General features: G+C 42.1%; 1 protein-coding gene across 1 annotated transcript in view; it reads right to left on the bottom strand.

Moving 5' to 3' along the window:
- LOC144683094 (kelch-like protein 1) overlaps positions 1–18,954 on the bottom strand; it is a 386,264-nt gene that overhangs the window by 345,806 nt on the left and 21,504 nt on the right. The window lies entirely within an intron of this gene.

Here is an 18,954-nt window from a genome sequence, read left to right as displayed (position 1 = left end):
TGTATTTTGCTGGTTCTTTGCCAAAGCAATCTAAAATGAATCCTACTGTCCTGGTGATCTGCATAGCTCTGTGTCTCCCTCTACTTCTAATGCTTAATACTACAAGCGAATTGAAGTCAAAGCAAAGGAAAAATCGGGCCCATGTGTGTGACGCGCCCCAGATTCACTTTCCAAAGTGAAAATAAGCTGTGCTTAAAGAAAAGGACTTGCAATTTTTTTTATTCTTTCATGGGATGTGGGCATCGCTGGCAAGGTCAGTCAGTATTTCTTGCCCATCTCTAGTTGCCCCTGTCTCAGTCTATCTGGTGTAGGTAAAGCCACAGTGCTGGTTAGGGAAGGGAGTTTGAGGATTTTGATCCAGCAATAGCGTAGTGACAGCGATATACTTCCAAGTCAGGATAATGTGTGGCTTAAGGAAACTTGCCGGTGGTGGTGTTCCTATACATCTGCTGCCCTTGTCCCTCTAGGTGGTAGAGGATGTGGGTTTGGTGCAGCGCATTTTACCAACACAGAACATCCTAATTTACAGCCAATTAAGTACTTTGTGATGTGGAGTCAGTGTTTTGTAGGGAAACATTGTCACTTACTTTGTAAAATTACAGAAGTGGCTACAACGAAATAATTTGCTTTTCTATAGCACCTTTTATGAGCTTAGTACATCCCAACGTACATTACAGCCACTGAAATCCTTTTTATTTAAAGAATAATCACGGCTCTAATGTAGGAAAAGTTGCAGCCCATTTGAACTAACCGAATTCACACAAACAGAAAAGTGATATTGTTGAGATAATCTGCTTTTTAAGGTGTTGATTGAAGGAAAAATATTGGCCAGAGTGCCACTGCTTATATTCAATGTGATATTATAGGAGGGAGGTCAGATGGGACCTTGTTTAATGACTAATCAGAAGGACAGCACCTCTGATGGTGCAACACTCCCTTGGTACTACACAGCATTGTCTGTCTAGATCTTGTAACAAAGGACAGAATTTAGTTATCCCCACCTCCCCCTGAGGCGAGTTCGATGGAGGTAGGGGGTGGTGGGGCAGGGGGTGGGTGGGGGGGGGGAGGGGAGTGCAGGTGACCAGGTGGGAGGATGGGGGTGTAGATCCTGGCGCCTTCCCGCCTTCCTCCGATTAAGTCCTGGAAGGCTCATAAGCAGCCTTCCCACCTGGAAGCCAATTGAGGCCCTTAAGTGGCCACCTAAGGGCCACTGAAAGACTTCATCCCACCACCAATGGTATTCAACCAGCAGCAGACAGTGGACTTGCCATCCAGAGAGGCCACTCAGAGAACAGTGTAAGCTTGCCTGAGGCCTTTGAGGGGGTTGGGTGGAGCAGTCCCTCACTATCAGGAACTCTGCGGCATCGGGAAGGGCGCACACTGCAGGAAGCTACCCACTACGCCCTTTCTTTCAACCCACCAGCCCCCGTTCAGGTGACCACCCCCCCAGCGACTCCCCATCCCACTCACACTTGCCTCTGCCTGGGGACCTATGCCTGATCCCTCTGCCAGGCCTGAGTGTAATACTAGGAGTGGCCATCGCTCCTGATGGCGCTGCCTATACTGGAAAGCTGCCAGCCTCTGATTGGCTGGCAGCTCTTGGTGGTGAGGGGGGGAGGCTTTCAGTCTTTATTGTGGGCTTGATTGCGTGGCCAGCACGATGCTGTCCAGGTAAGTGCTTGATCACCTGATACTTGCAGTGGGTCTCCCAGAGAGATGTGACACGCTGCTCCTCGTGGTTCTCCAACCAATGGGCGAGACACCAGTCACACTCATTAAAGTCCACCCAAAGTCTCTGGAATAGGATTTGACTTACAACCCTCTGACTTAAAATCAAGAGTGCTACCACTGAGCAATGGCTAACAGTAGCGTTGATAGACATGTTTCTGGGTCAGGTAACCACAATCTCAACTTAGAATGTACCTGCCTCAAAGTAACAGTTAATAATGATTCTTTTATGGAATGTGGGCATCGCTGGCAAGGCCAGCATTTGTTGCCCATCACAGAGGGCAATTATCTGGAGTCACATGTAGGCTAGACCAGATAAGGATGGCAGATTGCCTTTCATAAGGGACATTAGTGAACCAGATTTTATTTTTAAATTAGTTGGATGGTCACTATTACTGAGTATAGCTTTATATTCCAAATTTTTGTTAATTGAATTCAAATTTAACTAGCTGCTGCAGTGGGATTTGAACACCTACACCTCTGAAGTGCTAGGCCAGGAACATTACAACTCTGCCACCATTATCCCACAGCTCAATCCTATAGTATTGCTCACCTTCAAAAATAAAGATATAAAGATCTCTTAGTCTTGTTGAACATAAAACAATGGGCCAGGAATATAAGGTCGCCACTAATAAATTCAATAAGGGGTTGAGAAGAAACGTCTTTGCTCAGAAAGTGGTGAGAATGTAGAACTTGCTGCCGCATGAAGTGGTTGATGCAAATAACATAAATGTATTTAAGGAGAAGATAAGTAAGTACGCGATGGTAAAAGAAATAGAAGGCTATTCTGACAGGATGAGATAAATATAAGGTGGGAGGAGGATTGTGTGGAACATAAACACCAACATAGACCAGTTGGGCTGAATGGCCTGAATCTATGCTGCAGAATTCGATGCAATTCTTTGCAGATAACGTTCTCAAGTCCCTGGAGTGGACCTTGAACCAATAATCACCTGACTCAGAGGTGAAAGAGTTATTATTGAGTCAGACGAGTTGACCTTTGTCTGTGGCATTTCTCTAAGAGCACCTGTGTTATTGAAAGGACAGTGGTCCCCGTGGGGCTTTTTATGGTCTCAAAAATTAGTTTTAGATCATATACGAGGAATTATGGCAAAAGTTCATCTGCTGTATTTATATTGTAGGTTATGGAGATTCAAAACCCCAGGGTTGAAAGACCAACTTCTACCTCAATTGATATTCCAATGTGTTTTTATCATTGTTTACTGGAATAAAAAAAAATTCTCCGAGGTATGGAAAAGACAGGAAGAGAGACCCTTTAGCTGTCCTCCCCAATCAAAACAAGTTGCTAAACATAATTGTAAAGGTGTCAACAGGTTCTTTCTGTGCACATCTTGGAAGTAAACCTCCTCTGACTAAGATTGTTTAGTATTTATAATCTTATGCTCTTCTGCACAATGAGAGAGAGGGAGAAGGAGAAACAGAGAGAGAGAGAGAGGTGGAGAGAAAGAGAAAGAGAGAAGGATGAGTACATGGCTGACAGAGAAAAAATATTTTAGGAGATATAATGAAAAGAAATGGACCTTATTCTGGTCTGACTGGGGAAAGCTATTTTGTAATTTTTGCACATTTTTCTAATGCTAACTTAACTCTTTCTTATTATTTGCCATTAAAAAGCTTAAGCTAGTATTCATGAAATTTATTCTGATCACAAGCAGGGTCTTGGATTTTACATTCTATATATTTCCCTATGAGAAACAAACTTGAGAAAAATGCACCTTTTAAATCCTCTTTACTAACCTGACAATTTCAGCTCTTGTGCTTTATTTTTTCCCCCCACTTGATATGTAAACATGGGAGAAATTATCGAGAAAGCAAACAGTTAAAATCATTCTAACTGCAAGTCAATAGGCCTCTAGTAATAAAGAGAGAAGGTCAGGATTCCACAATGAACTTTGTATTTTTTTTTGTTTTCGAATCCAAGCTGATGAATAGTATTTCATTATTTCTATCCCAGTTGGACAGCAAAGCTCATGTCAGATTGAATGTAGCATTCACAATGATCCACAATGAAGCCCATCAAGGTCTACATTCTACTGCCAGGCAGTCATTATACTTGACCCCTTTCAGAAGTAGGTCACAACTAAGAAGTTGCAGTTCAGCACTGCAAAAATAGGAGGTCACCTTTGCCACAATGACCGACATCACAATGAACTGTGCTGAAACCTGCTCTTCTCATCTCAATGTGCCCCAGCTATATTGCTGAGAAATTTGCTTTGGAAGTCAGCCACTTCAAGCCTTAGCACAGATGGAGCTGTGCTGTATCTATTATCTGGTGTGTGTCAATTCAGAGGTCAGACGCCCCAGTGGAACCAGTTTAAGCAAGATATTGATATCAAAGTTGAAGTAAAGTGTCAGCTGTGGTGCAGTTGGTAGCATGCGCGCCTCTGAGTCAGGAGCTTTTGGGGTTTAAGCCCCACTCCAGAAAGTGATTGTAAAAATCTAGGTTGACACCCTACAGTACTGAAGGAGTGCTGCACTGTTGAAGGTGCCATCTATCAGATGAGATGCCAAGCCTTTCGGATGAGATGCTAAACCCAGGCTCTGAATTCATGTGGATGTAATAGATCTGATGGCATTATTTCAGAAAAGAGCAGGGGAGTTTTCCCCAGTGTTCTGATCAATACATCTTCCTTAATCAACATCACGAAAGCAGATAACTTGTCGTTACCACATTGCTGTGTGTGGGAGTTTGCTGTGTGCAAATTGGCTGCTGCCTTTCCTACATTATGACAGTGACTACAGTGCACTTTAAATAGTACATCACTGACTGTAAAGAACTTGGAAACACCCTGTGATCATGAAAAGTGCTATATAAGTGCAAGTCTTTCTTTATAGATTGTAAAATAGACCATTTCAGCCCAGCAGGACCATTCCAGTGTTTATTCTTCACACCCTACTTTCTCTAACCCTATCAGCATATCCATCTCTTCCTTTCTTCCTTGTGTGTTTATCTAGCTTCCCCTTAAGTACATCTATGCCATCATACCGCTTAACATATACCACTCGAAATGAAATACTCAACAAGAAAGATTACTTCAAATAACTACAAACATGAATGCATTTTAAAAATAATAGTTATAGATTTAAATGCATTCGCTAAGTATTCTTTAAGCAAATTTGCTAGGAGAATGATTACTCAATGCTGAGAAATCTATTATTCAGACTGAATGGTACCAATTCTAATTGAAACCTTTCAATTTATCTTTTTTAAAACATGATTATTATACAAATTACACCAAAATTGCTGTAGATTTTATAACTTACTTGTGCTGATTACATTTCAATACGAATGTCATACATGGCAAAGTAATTATGCTTATAGAAGTAAAACTTTTTACTGCTGAAAAATGTACTGGGCAAGCCTGAGGATGAAACTGAAGATTTAAACACCAATATTTTCTGTTAATATTATAGCTAAATAAATTTCACCCCCTTAGGATCAATAGGTTAATCCTTAATACTCAGAACCATACAGTACAGAAGGAGGCCACTTGGCCCATTGTGCCTCTTTGAAAGAGCTATCCAATTAGTCCCAATCCCCATTCTTCCCCAACAGCTCTGCATTTTTCACCTTCAAGTAGTTATCCAATTTCCATTTGAAAGTTACTCCTGAATTTGCTTCCACCACTCCCACTGCAGTGTATTCAGGAATACAACAATTACTGCCTGGACCAAAAAGTTTCTCCTCATTTCCCCATTGGTTCTTTTGCCGATCACTTTAAATCCCTCTGCTCTGGTTATTGACCCTCCTGCTAGTGCAAACAGTTGCTCCCTCTATAATCAATAAAGTCACAAAATCACAGAATCACAGAATGTAATGGCACAGAAGGAGGCCTTTTGGCCCATCATGTCTGCACTGGCTCGCCATATGAGCATTATGACTTAGTGCCATTCTCCTGCCTTTCTCCCGTACCCTTGCACATTGTTTCTATTCAAATAATCAGCTAAGGCCCTCTTGAATGCCTCGATTATAATTTTGAGCACCTCAGTTAAATCCTTCCATAACGTTTGCTGCATTAAAGTTGAACAATCCCACCACTCTGCTCTCTCCGCTAACTGATTTAGGGATTATTTTCCCACCAGGATTGTAATCAATTCCCACTGATTCAAGTCACATGCATTATTTAAGATGATCAGTTTTGAGGAATTTTTAAAGAAAGGCTTGCATTTGTATAGTGCTGTTCTGACCACCGAACATCGCAAAGTGTTTTACAGACAATGCACACTTTTCAAGTGTAGTCACTTCTGTAATGTAGGAAACGCAGCAGCCAATTTGCACACAGCAAACTCCCATAATATGATAATGTGATAATGACCAGAGCTATCTGATGATGTAGATTGAGGGATAAATATTGGCTAGGACACTGGGAAAGACTCCCTTACTCGTCTTTGAAATAGTGACACGGGACATTTTATATCCACACAAGCAGGAAGATGGGGCCTCAGGTTAAAGCCTTATCCAAAATATGCTACCAGCGACAGTGCAGCACTCCCTTTGTATTGCATTGGGGTGTCAGCCTTGATTTTCGTGCTCAAGCCCCGGCTGGAGTGGGATTTGAACCCAGAACCTTGTGACTCAGCAGAGAATGCTACCGCCTGAGTCATAGCTGATGCTTTTTAATGAAATATATTGAACCATAATTTTCTACATGACAAATTTACTGTTCATTAAGCTGATTGATGTCAATACTGGAGACCTGAAAGCCCTCTTTAATTTGTGTCAAACCATTATCAGCAGCACACTACACTATGATTAAATAATTCCAAGTGCAAAGGGAGCTTGTTTTGAAGTGAGAAGAGTCTCATGCTGTTACTACTTCCCAGCTGCTGTTATTAGGTGGAAATCATGCAGTGCCTCCTGCAAAAGATCATTTGTATATGTTAAGCAGTGCCAATAGGAAAAGATGCAGGGTGAAATTTTCCATTTTGGAGACTAAGTCCGGTAACGGGAGGGAAAGTCAGCATGATTCCCGCTGGGCGGTGGGATGAGTGAACACGCGTGATCTACCACTTCCCAGCTCACTAATTATGCATCAGCGAGGACCTCAGTGAACCTTGTGGTGGGGGGGGTAGACAGGAAGTGACCCATTCCGCTGTTACCTCATGACGCCATATTTAAAAAGGACACCCGCGCACACATTCACTCATTGCAGGCCAGGAGCTCCGCACTACTCCTCCAGAGGCCTTGCAGCCACTGTTCCTAATGGAGAAGTTTGCAGATGTGAGCAACCACACTCTGGGACATACAAGGGAAACTCTGGCATTGCCATTCATGCATCTCTAGATCAGATCACTGCCGGCGACACACCCGTGGTTGGGCCAATACTCGCCGCTGCAGTGGTCCATGGAGGTTTGGAGTCGTGAGTTGCTGCCCTCTACTAGCTATGCCCCTTGGAGGCAATCCGCCTCCCTCCCTTCTTTCATCACTGCCTCTGACTGCAGCTGATGGCAAATGGCACAGAAAGAATGGCAGCTCCACACCTTGTTGGGATGTTACAAGGCCCATGAGTCGGGAGCAAATCCGCTGCTGTGTGGGCTTCACCATAGAGAGGAGAACACAACTAAGCATGGTTGACATCCAGTTGCCTCATAATTATTAGGGTGCCCCTTTAGTCAGCCACGTGTGCTGTAATTGAACTTGACCCACCTGAAAACACCCTCCTCCCACCTCAAGGGATCTCACTGACTGACTAGCTGCATGGTCAAGGTCAATGGTACACGTCAACTTTCAAACTCACTCCACCACCTTCTACCCTCCCCCATCACCCACCAACATTTCCCCCCCATCACCATAGACCTACTCAATATCACCATTCCTCTCTCCTCTGTCACCTTTGAACCTCACCCCATTACCCTGGAACCTATTATTATCCACCTCCACATGTCTTTCTTCCCCTCAGAGCTGGCACCCGTTACCATCCCCAAGCCCACCCTGACCATAGCCTCTCCAATTATCCGAGCCACCTGTCTTGTCCAGCTCCGTGACCCGCTCAATGAGACCTTCACTTACCAAACTCTCACCCTGGACTTGCCACCTATCGCATCCTACTCCTCCCCCTCTGACTGTGACTGTTCCCTTCAATCACCAGTAGCCCGAGTTCTCCCCACAGGGCCCCACCGTCGACACCACTGACCCCGCCTCTAAGACACTCCTCCCCCAACTTTCCCCAGGCACTCCCTCCCTCCCTTCCCTGGACACTCTCCCCCTGCTTCCCTGGACACACTCCCCACCCTTCCTCCATGAGCCTGTCTCCCCTGTCCAGCCTTCACTCCACCCTTCCAATCTACCACTCCCCTCCAGCCTTCACCTACCTCCCTTGTCCAGTCTTGGTGCAGCGTTTGCTAATGACACTCAATATGAGTGAAGTTATGCAAGGTCCCCAAGTAGGAGAATGGAGCATCTACAGACCTCCAAGTCACTGATGGAGTGAAGTTCACCAGGTGCACCCCACTTATATACAGTCGTCCTAATTATCCATTGGCGGGGCATTTAATTTGGAGGGGGAATGTAATTCCAGTGAGCTGGCCTTTTAATGGGCATTCATAAATGAAGTTCCTGACATAGATCAGCGGGATACTTGACTCACCTTTAACCCACTGTCAAAGTTGGGGGAACAAAATTCCAAACAAAATTCGCATTGTTGGGAAACTGACTTTTTTCATCACGTCAAATTTAGTGACACCACCCGCGACCATTCCCACCGCTGGCGGGAGCAGAAAATTCCACCCAGAATCCGAACAGAAACATGATCACTGAAAGAATGTCACTCAATGTAGGATTCACCATCAAGCCTTTAGCTTGTTTCAAAGTTATTATATCGGCATCATGCCCACAGGAATTAGATGGCAGGCTGAGAGAAGTCTGATGGGCTAAAGGAAACCCATTGTCTTAAGAACCAGTTGACATGGTTCTAAAAGCTATGGAACTAGTGCAGTTAACTCTGCATTTGTGTGGTGCTGTGCCTAAGCTGGGAGTGCTAGATTTCAGATAAAAGTTGGGCATGTTGCAAGATTATAGAAGAACCTGAAAGGTGGCAGAGTAGAACAATGTGCTTGTGGCCTATGCTTTAGACATAAAATGAGAAATACATTATAATTTTGAGGGACTGGCTGATGATTCAATAATCTCTCCCTCTCTTCAGGTACCATGCCCTAAGAGGGCATTGGCAGCCATGGACCTCCTTGTTAATCTTGCTCAGGAGGCATGGATCATCTTCATTAGCGGTACATTCATCCATTTTGCGAGGTTCTTTAGAAAAATCATTCTTTGTCAAGCTCAATCTCTTTTTGCATCGATCTTCCCCATCAGCATCATATTTCCTAAATCATGATTTCTTATTATGTGCCAAAGAAATTCCAACTGTCTCTTCTTGATCTTGGTCAGCAGAGTTCTTTGAGCCTCAGAAATTACTAGCATCTCATCTTTGGTCATGTGACTTGTCCAAAATATCTTCACTATTCACCTGAAAAAACCACAACTCTGCAGCCTCAGCTCTTCTCGGCATTGCTTCAATAATATGGCTCTCCAAAGTATTAGACAATTTGCCTAACTTACTGGAAGTCAATAATGTTGATTGCATAATTGAATATAGTCTGTAAAATCTATAAAATTACTGCTCGAGTCACCTAGGTTTCTGCAATTTGTTAAAAAAAATATAAATGGAACGAATGGTTTTGGATCTGGTCTGCACATGATGCCGGAAAACCTAATTTATAATTTCTGCCCCAAACTAACAATCAGAATAGTGACTAGTTGTCACAAATTGTCGTTAGTGTGTGAAAACAAGGAGCCAAGTGCCTGGAATCTCAAAGCAATCGGTTTTCTAAAGAGCTTTCAGCATTTGTCAGCAAATTCCTTGACCTACCAATTAAATAAAAGGATAAACTCACTTGTGGCATTGCAGATCATAACTGAGTGAGCTTCTGGTGAAAAATACTTAACAGATAGCCAATGTAGCGCAACACGTCAAGTAGAATAATTGTAATCCTTCTGAGATTCCATCAATGGAAGGCTAAACAAGACACTTAAAAAGGTCACCAACTTCATGCAATAGTGATGGGCGTTTTTCTTTAAAACAAAAAAGGCTGGCTTTTTACCTTTTTGGGAAGACTATGCCTTTGCTAAGTGAACATTTGGATCCATGACTTCATTGCTTTCATGCCACACTGTCTGGTTGATAGGCCAAGTACAGCAATGTGATCCTCATGGAAAATGCAGGTGGATGGACATCAGTGGTCTGGAAATCAATTGTAGATATGGGGAGACCCAGGCTTGTTCTGCTTTGAGTGACACAACGCGAGTCCCCAAGACCCTCGTTTCTGACCCTGTGCAGACTTGTAGGGTCACCTAAGGTCCCTCCACTTCAATATCAGTGATGGTTGCCCACATGACTGCAGCACATCTTAATCTCAGGTACCCACCACTCGGCTCATGTGTGGCCAATTGGAGAGTGATCAACATTAATGAAACTCGATTTCAGTGCCCTCACGAGAGAAGGGTGAGAAAAAGGGTTTTTTTAAAAATTTTTTTTTACAGTGCTGTTTTGGCACAGATATACAACAAAAGCAACTTGAATGTGCACTACACCTTCACCATAGTGAAGTTTCCCAAGTCACAGAAGTGTAATCAACAAAATGTGTTAGCCAGCCACACAAGGAGCTGGAGGAAGGGCAGAACATCAGCCAGAATTCCCAATTCTAATCACTATTTATATCACCACTTTTGAAAATTGTGCCTGGGTACATGTTGGACAAGGACAGGGGTTGCATCAAATACCCATACATCCAAATTCCTTGCACCGCTCACTACCTTGACTGAAATAAAAACAGAGAATGACTCAGTGGGTCCAGCAGCTTCTGTTGGAGAGAGAAACAGGTAACGTTTCACGTCAATGACTTTTTGTCAAAACGGACCTGAAACTTTAACGCTGTTTCTCTATCTTCATAGATGCAGCCAGGCTAGTGGAATAATTCCATCACCTTCTGTTTTCATTTCAGATTTCCAGCAACTGCGGTATTTTGTTTCTGTATTCCTATCTAGACTGAGATGTGTGACATTAAGTCAAACTGCAGGCCAGTAACAAGCAGCACCTTCAGGAGAGGGGAGGGAACTTTGACAAAAAAGTGGTTTGGTGGAATTTAATTTTTAATTTTCTTTGACTTTCACCACATGTAACCCATTGTGTAAAACACTCAAATTAAAACAGAAGATGCTGGGAAAGCTCAGCAGGTCCAGCAGTGACTGTGGAAAGAGGAACAGAGTTAACATTTCGAACCCGTGAAGAAGAGCCATATGGACTCGAAACGTTAACTGTCCCTCTCTCCACAGATGCTGCCAGACCTGCTGGGTTTTTTCAGCATTTCCTGTTTTCATTTCAGGTTTCAAGCATCTGCAGTATTTTGCTTTTACCTTAATGTAAAACACTCAACTATTCTTGTTGCATGGACCCTGCATTAAGTATAGGACTAAAGCCAGTTAAATGTTTATAAGAGCAATAAGCTATTGTACTTTGTCAAGCATGGTGGTGATAAGATCTGACTCTTTCTAAAATGAATGTAGAGCTGACAGGAAAACAAAAGCTCATAAAGTTACAGAAGTATAAAATATTTGCTCTGACACATCCCCGTCTACTGAGTTAAAACAAATGCCACAAGATTTTCCTTTTAGTTTCTATTTGCTTGTTTAGAAAACCCAGTCTTCTAAGCTTGAAGCTTGCAACTGCATAGTCAACCAGAATTATCACATCAAACGCCCAAAGAATGATTGCACTAATGTTTCTCACATGTAATCATTTATGCCTTGCCTTTAAGCGCTTCGTTGCACAACATGTGCAGTGGAAGAGATAGTGCAATGCTTACCTGATGACAGAATTCTCTATGAAATAAGTATTAACTTAATTACTAGTAGAATACCTTTTAAGTAACTAATGTTACAATGAAGCAAAAAATCTCTGGTGCTTTTACTGAGTCCTTAATAGTGCAAAGTTGATAACTAGGGCCTATGTCTGGTAGTGTGGGAACCTGCATAATGGAGTGGCCTGTATGATTTTATTCTCATGTACCCACGATAGCATTGGTTGATGGCTCACTGAGTAGTCCTTGTGAATGAAAAGCCCTGACTCCACAATAAGACATCTTTCATTGTGCTCTCTGGCAATCCTATTTAGCCTCCACTCAATGTCCGAACCATCATAGCTGTTATATGTCTAACCAATTCTTTTCACCTGATATGACATTAACATGATCAACAATTAAGGAGAGATTTAGCAGCTCCCAAAAAAGGGCATCTGTGAGGTACTGTGTGTCAGAAGTTAAATGAGGCAATCTATAACCTCATTGCCTGATGCATCCTTCGTTCCACCAATTATCAAGTCATAGCACAGAAAGACATGCTAAGACAAGCAACAAAGATGTGTTAGAATAAGGTACCAACCTGGTAAAATTATATTCTCAGCGATATCTCCATATTAAATATAAAAAGCAGTGGGCTAGGCATTTCCATTAGCTCTGTAGTTCCAACATATCTAGGCACAACTGCTGGTAGGGAATCAGGCAGCTGTGTGTGGGGCAAGTTCCATGAACGTACTCATCCAAAGACATGGTAAAATCTACCAATATAATGTTAAGGCATGCTGAAGTTTTGGCAGATATCTACAACCAAAATTGCTGAGCGGACAATCCTAAACAGCCTCCACACAAGGTCCCCACCATTATGGAAGAGAGGTAGAAATGTGATGGGTTTTCAACAACATAAAACCCATGACGTTGCAACCTCTCCTCAGTACCGAAAAAGAGTCATATTGGACTCGATACGTTAACACTGTTTCTCTCCCTACAGATGCTGCCAGGCCTGCTGAATTTTTCCGGCACTTTCTGTTTTTATTTCCTTAACTTCTTGCCTGAATGACCTGGCTCTGATTTTAACATAGGGCAGAATTTTACATCCCGCAGGCGGGTGTGTGCCCGACCTGATTGGGCGCAAAATCGCGCGAGATGATGTTGGACAAGTGTCCCGACGTCATCACGCACGCGCTCGATATTTCGCTTGGTGGGCGCGCTGCTGACTGCCATGCACGCTCACCAACAATTAAGCGGGCAATTAAGCCCATTAATGATGCAATTGTCTGCGATTTGACATGGCCCGTCCAACCTTACGGTTGGCAAGTGGGCCAATCAGCCAGGCGGGCTTTACATTTTTCATGAAACCTCACCCAAGGGCGGGATGAAATCTCCGTTAGGAAATAAAATAAAAAGAAGTATCCGGCGACAGCATGTTTATGAGGCATGCTTTCTGGTGCTTGATTGAGCTGCAGAGACATTTTTTTTTGCAGCTTTTCATTGCTTTGTTTTATTATTTGCAGGTCTGCGGCTCCCTGAGGCAGCTGTCTGCCTTCAGGAAGCTCTCTTACACCGTTCGCCCGCGCCCACGGTGACATCATCGCCCACCCTCTTCCCGCCCCCACCCCAGCAACGCTGAGCCTTTCAGCGCGTGTTTCATGCTGGCTGGCTGTTAATTGGCCAACCAGCGTGAAATTGCAGTCAGGGGCCTGCTTCCCTACCGCTCCTGGGCCCGGCGATCTCATGCGCCCAATGAAGGAAACATTTAGGCCTATGTTGTTTTATCTAGGACTCCTCCACCAGCAGAATTATCTCCCTCCATCTGCCCTACCAGTTCCTTTCAAAATCCTAAAATCACCCTGTAGCATCCTCAGAATCTAACACTTGCAGCCCTATAGTAACACCCTGAACAATGTGTGCTGCATTCCTTTCTATGCCAATATATCCTCTCTGATTGTGGTGTTTAGACTCTACACAGTACTCCGGATGTGATCTAAGCAGGGCCTTTTATAGCTGCACTAACACCTCCTCCCCTTTACATTCTAGCCCCCTAGTTATAAAAGCTAACATTCCAGTAGGGTTTTTGATTAGTTTTGTACCGACTAGAGGAGGAGGTCCTAAATCTGTTTGGACCTCAGTTGTTCCAAGCTCTTCACAATAAAAAAAATCCAGTGCAGACTTGATGGACCGAATGGGCTTCTTCAACACTAAAGATACTGTGATACTGTGATATTTGGATCAATCCTTATTTTTGTTCAAAATAAATGACCTCACAGTTGCCAGCATTGAGACATATCTGCTATAGTTTCAGCCACCAATTTAATCTGTTGCGTTTATCTAGTGCCTTTCATAACCACCAGACATCTGAAAGCGCTTTAAAGCCAATGGAGCACTTTTGAGGTGTAGTCACTGTTGTAAAGTAGAAAACATGGCAGCCAATTTGTGCACAGTAAGCACCCAAAATCAATGATATGATAATAACCAGACAATCATTTTTTTGTGATGTTGATTGAGGGATAAATATGGGTCATGACACCAGGAATAACTCCCCTGCTCTTCTTTGAAATAAAACCGCCTGTGGAGAGTGAAACATGATTTGAGTCTGCTATAGCGTTGATTTTCCAGGCAACTTTTCTTGGTGGAAACATTGAACTTTATTCACAAGACAGCAGCAACAGCTGCATGTGTGCATCTAACTCTATAACTAAAGAATAACTCTCTCCTAGGGGTTTCTCCGGCTACTAACTCATTGGTTTACACAGTTCATGTGATTATCTTAAAGCTACAGTCCTACGTTTATCAAAACTGTAATTACGACATTTCTCCCCCTTTAATTTTTCTATATATTGTGTGTTTACAAGGATATGTATTTCATGACATTACAATATTTACACAGGTCATGAAATTGCAAGTCCAGTCTTTCAGGTGATTTCCTGATCCGTGTGGAACATTGTAGCTCCATGGCTTCCAATTCGTTGGCAGGAATCACATTCTCTGAAACTACTATAACATCAAGTACCTCATCAGGCACAGGCATTTCAGTGTATTACACTTAGACAGAGACATCGGGCATGTCTATCGTTGGTTGAGTAACTTCAACAGGAACCACAGGTTCAGCCATGATTACAGGTGGAACATCATTTTGTTGGGGTATCTCCATTCTTCTTAAATGATCCACATGCTTATGTGTGATCTGGCCCTCTACTTCCACATGGTGTGACAATGGTCCAGTCACAGAGCTTACTTTACCAGGTAAACACTTCGGTCCTCCACCGAAATTCCTTACATATAATATGTCTCCAAAAGTAAATTGTTGCTCATTGCTATGGAAATCATGAGTCATATTTGAGCATAGTTGTTCAAAATTTAATTGCTGAGCACCTTTATTTAAATATCTGAAAGTGTGTTCTCCTACTACAGTGTTAGAAGCACCAGTGTCTACTTCCATTTTTAAGGGTTTACCATTCAATTGTAATGTGACAGTAATTGGCTCTGTCTTCCCAGCTTTCATGTTGAATAAAGAATAAATGTCAGAACTGGCTCTTTCTGGCTCTTCCACACTATATACTTCATTGGACTTTGTCTGCTGCCTGGAAACCTGTTTTAATTTCTCTTTGTAATGTTTCAATATATGGCCTCTTTCCTGACGAAAATAACATTTTGCGTTTTTAAATTGCCAATCGTTAGAAGTATGATTGTTTCTGCGTTGATAAAAATTAGTTTTCAAATTTGCTGTTAAGCTGTTTCCTCTAAATTTTCCGTTAGCGGGGGCTGTTTCCCACATCATGGCAGAGTCCTGGCTTTTTGTGACGCTTTCGGCTGACTGTTCCCACCTATCTAGGAAAATGGCACCATTTTGCGTGCCTTAAATTGCTTGTGACTCCCTCACAGTGCTTTCAATCTTCAGTGAATAGCATCCTCTTGCATGCCACAGTCCAAATGATCCTTGAGCATATCATTCCAGGTTTGACCGAAATCGCAATATTCCATTAGTTGTTTTAATTTCACCACATAGGTAGCAATGGTCTCCCCTGGGGCTCTATTCCGTTAATTGAACCTGAACATCTACATTGTGACTGAGAGCATAGGTTGGAAATGTCCCTTAATGAGGTCAATTAATTCACTGAAGGTCTTCGAATCAGGGGCACTGGAGGCTATCAAGCTTCGAATTAAACTGTAGGTTTTGCTCCCACAAATACTCAGGAGAATCGCTCTCCTCTTTTCGTACCCTGTGATTTTGTTGGCTTGAAAGTAGAACTTAAGACGTTCAATATATTGGGACCAATCATCTGTGGCTAGCGCAAAGGGATCGATTCTGCCAAATTGTGGCATTTCGGATGAGTATATCTTCCTTTCTTTTTAATTATATTAGATACTCACAATCGCTAGACGAGGGACAGTACCGGATCTGAATTATCCTTGCCACCAGTTTGTTATAGAGTTGATTTTCCAGGCAACTTTTCTTGGTGGAAACATTGAACTTTATTTACAAGACAGCAGCAACAACTACATGTGTGCATCTAACTCTATAACTAAAGAATAATTCTCTGCTAGAGGCTCCCTGTATTGATAACTCATTGGTTTATGCAGATTATGTGATCTTACAACACGGGATTATTCTTAAAGCTAACGTCCTACGTTTATCAAAACTGTAATTACTACAGAGTCCAACACCGCTCTCCTTCAGAACTGAAAGAGTTCTGATGCAGAGTCATATTGTACTTGAAATGTTAACTGTGTTCCTCTCTCCACAGATGCTGCCAGGCCTGCTGAGTTTTTCCAACACAATCTGTTTTTATTTCAGATTTATTTTACATCCAGCTAAGAACACAGACAGGGCTTCAATTTAACATCTCATCCAAAAGGCAGCACTTGAGGCAATGCAGCACTCCCTCGGCACTCTAGTGGGGCATCAGCTTTAATTTTTCTTCTCAAGTCCTGGAGTGCGACTTAAACCCAGATCCTTCTGACTAAAAGGTAAAAGCGCTGCCAACTGAGCCACAGATGACACCAGAATTGTATGTTTCCATCATAAAGAGAAATGGCAATAGTATCTTTAACTGTTACCTAATCATAAATGCCCTGCTCACCAATGCTTTAGTTAGAATGTGCCCAATTGGCCACTTGTTTCCAGAGCTCATCACGTCCTTGATACAAGCACAGACATTAGAGTAGCTGCCCTCACTGCCAGCATTTGACTGAGCAAGGCACCAAGCAGTCCTAGCAAATAAGTGAGGTTAATCAGGATTAAGCTGAAAGTTCTCCAATAGCTGCAATCACAGCTGACACACAGGAAGATAGTTGCTGATGGCCAATCTCAAAAGCCGACGACAGGAGTTCCTCAGCACAGTGTTGCTTGCCTAACCATCTTCTGTTGTTTCGATGACTTTCCTTCTGTCATCAAGCCAGGATTGAAGCTATTTGCTAACAATTCAAGGTTTCAGTTCACAACACCTCCGACGATGAAGCAATATAACTTACACCATATCGAGGATGGGATTGAAAAGAGGAAGATAATACTCATTCGATATTAAGTGGGTCAGACAATGATTGTCCCCTTTGACTTCAATGTATGACCATTACTGAATCCCTCATCATTTCAAGGGTTACCATTGACCAGAGGCCTAACCAGACCAGCCATTTTAACACTCTGGCTATACATGCATTGGAGAGAGTGTGTATTCTGTAACACATTGCTCACCTTTTGATTTCTTGAAGCCTTACCACCACCTGCAATGCTCAATGCACAATGGAATACAGCTGCTTAAGCCACAATGACGCTCAAGAACCTCAACTCAACCCAAAAGAGAGCAAGGTGCTTGATCAGTGCATCTGTCCTGGGGTTCAGCCACCACTTTGTGCCACCAGGATAGTTAGAATGCAGTATGCATTATTCATAAGATGCATTGCCCCCCAACTCACCAAACATACTTCAGCAATACCTTTCAATTCTGCAACCCCTGGCGCCAAGAAAGACAATAGCAGTAACATTATTGGAGCAGCATCCCCTCCAAGATCCTTTCCAATTCACAACAGGCTGATGGAGATATGTTACCATTCCTTTATACTACCTATGGACCTGACCAGAAACAAATTGAGGGCATGTAGTAATGATTCATGATTGAAGTTATAAACAGAATATTTTACTGAATGACAATTTATGCTTGCCTCTCAAAATTGTCATGTTACATCTTATATAGATATTTTCACGAGTTATAGTACGCCAATTTATATCACGCTTGAGGAGAGAAGGATTATGTTTGCAAGAAATGTAATATGTAATTAAATCATTTGCCCATTTCTGAAGAATGCACTTATTAATTTTATTGCACCAATCTCCTCCCATAGTGATAATCTTACCATCTGGTTACCGTATCTAGCAGCATGATTATTTTGGCAGCAACAAATCTTTTGGCCTGACACATTGAATTAAAAACAGATCTCCACACAGTGATTAATGGACCAATTAAACCAATTCTTAGGTTAACTAGAATAAAACGAACCTATAAGTTTCCACATTCTGTTCCATAGACATGTTGGGTTAAAAAGGTGCAATTGACACAGGTTTAATAAATAACTCTGTTAGAGAAAAAACATCTTCATAAATATATGTAGTGCTTCATATGAATTGGATATGTGTTATACTGCTACAATTCACTAAAATTATAAAGGATTTTTTGATACTTGATTCCAATGCACAATTTTTCAAAAAAATCTAAAATAGTATTATATCATTTGGTTGATTAAAAGTAATAATGAAATTGATTTAAAGAAAAATGCTATGACCATATGTCTCATTATTTTCTTCGTATCTATTAAGCCATCAGGTACTTTATGCAGAAAAAAATTAAAATATAAACAGTTTCTTGACTTGCACATGTAGATCTTGGGCACAGAAGAATAGGAATGAAAACAAAAACAAAAATACCTGGAAAAACTCAGCAGGTCTGGCAGCATCTGTGGAAGGGAGCACAGTTAATGTTTCGAGTCCGCATGACTCTTCAACAGAACAGTTGATCAGATCAGTTCTGTTGAAGAGTCATGCGGACTCTAAACATTAACTGTGCTCCCTTCCACAGATGCTGCCAGACCTGCTGAGTTTTTCCAGGTATTTTTGTTTTTGTTTTCGATTTCCAGCATTCGCAGTTTTTTACTTTTATCGAAGAATAGGAATGTATTTGTTGAACAAGTTTCAAACTAAAGGTAAATAACTTGAACTCATGTTTGCATAGGAACTCCGGATGGATCCTTTAACTTGGGTGATGCCTTCTCAACTTTTTCTTTCCCCAGTATTGCTGAATGTTCAATGTCCAGCAATAGCAGAGTTTATTCCTTCTTCCTCTTCACCTTCACATTTTTCCTCAGACA

The sequence above is a fragment of the Cetorhinus maximus genome, chromosome 7, assembly GCF_964194155.1.
Source record: "Cetorhinus maximus chromosome 7, sCetMax3.hap1.1, whole genome shotgun sequence".
NCBI classification, from domain to species: domain Eukaryota; kingdom Metazoa; phylum Chordata; class Chondrichthyes; order Lamniformes; family Cetorhinidae; genus Cetorhinus; species Cetorhinus maximus.
The sequence above is the reverse complement of the archived record's forward strand: the minus strand, read 5'-3'. Positions and strand labels throughout refer to the sequence as shown.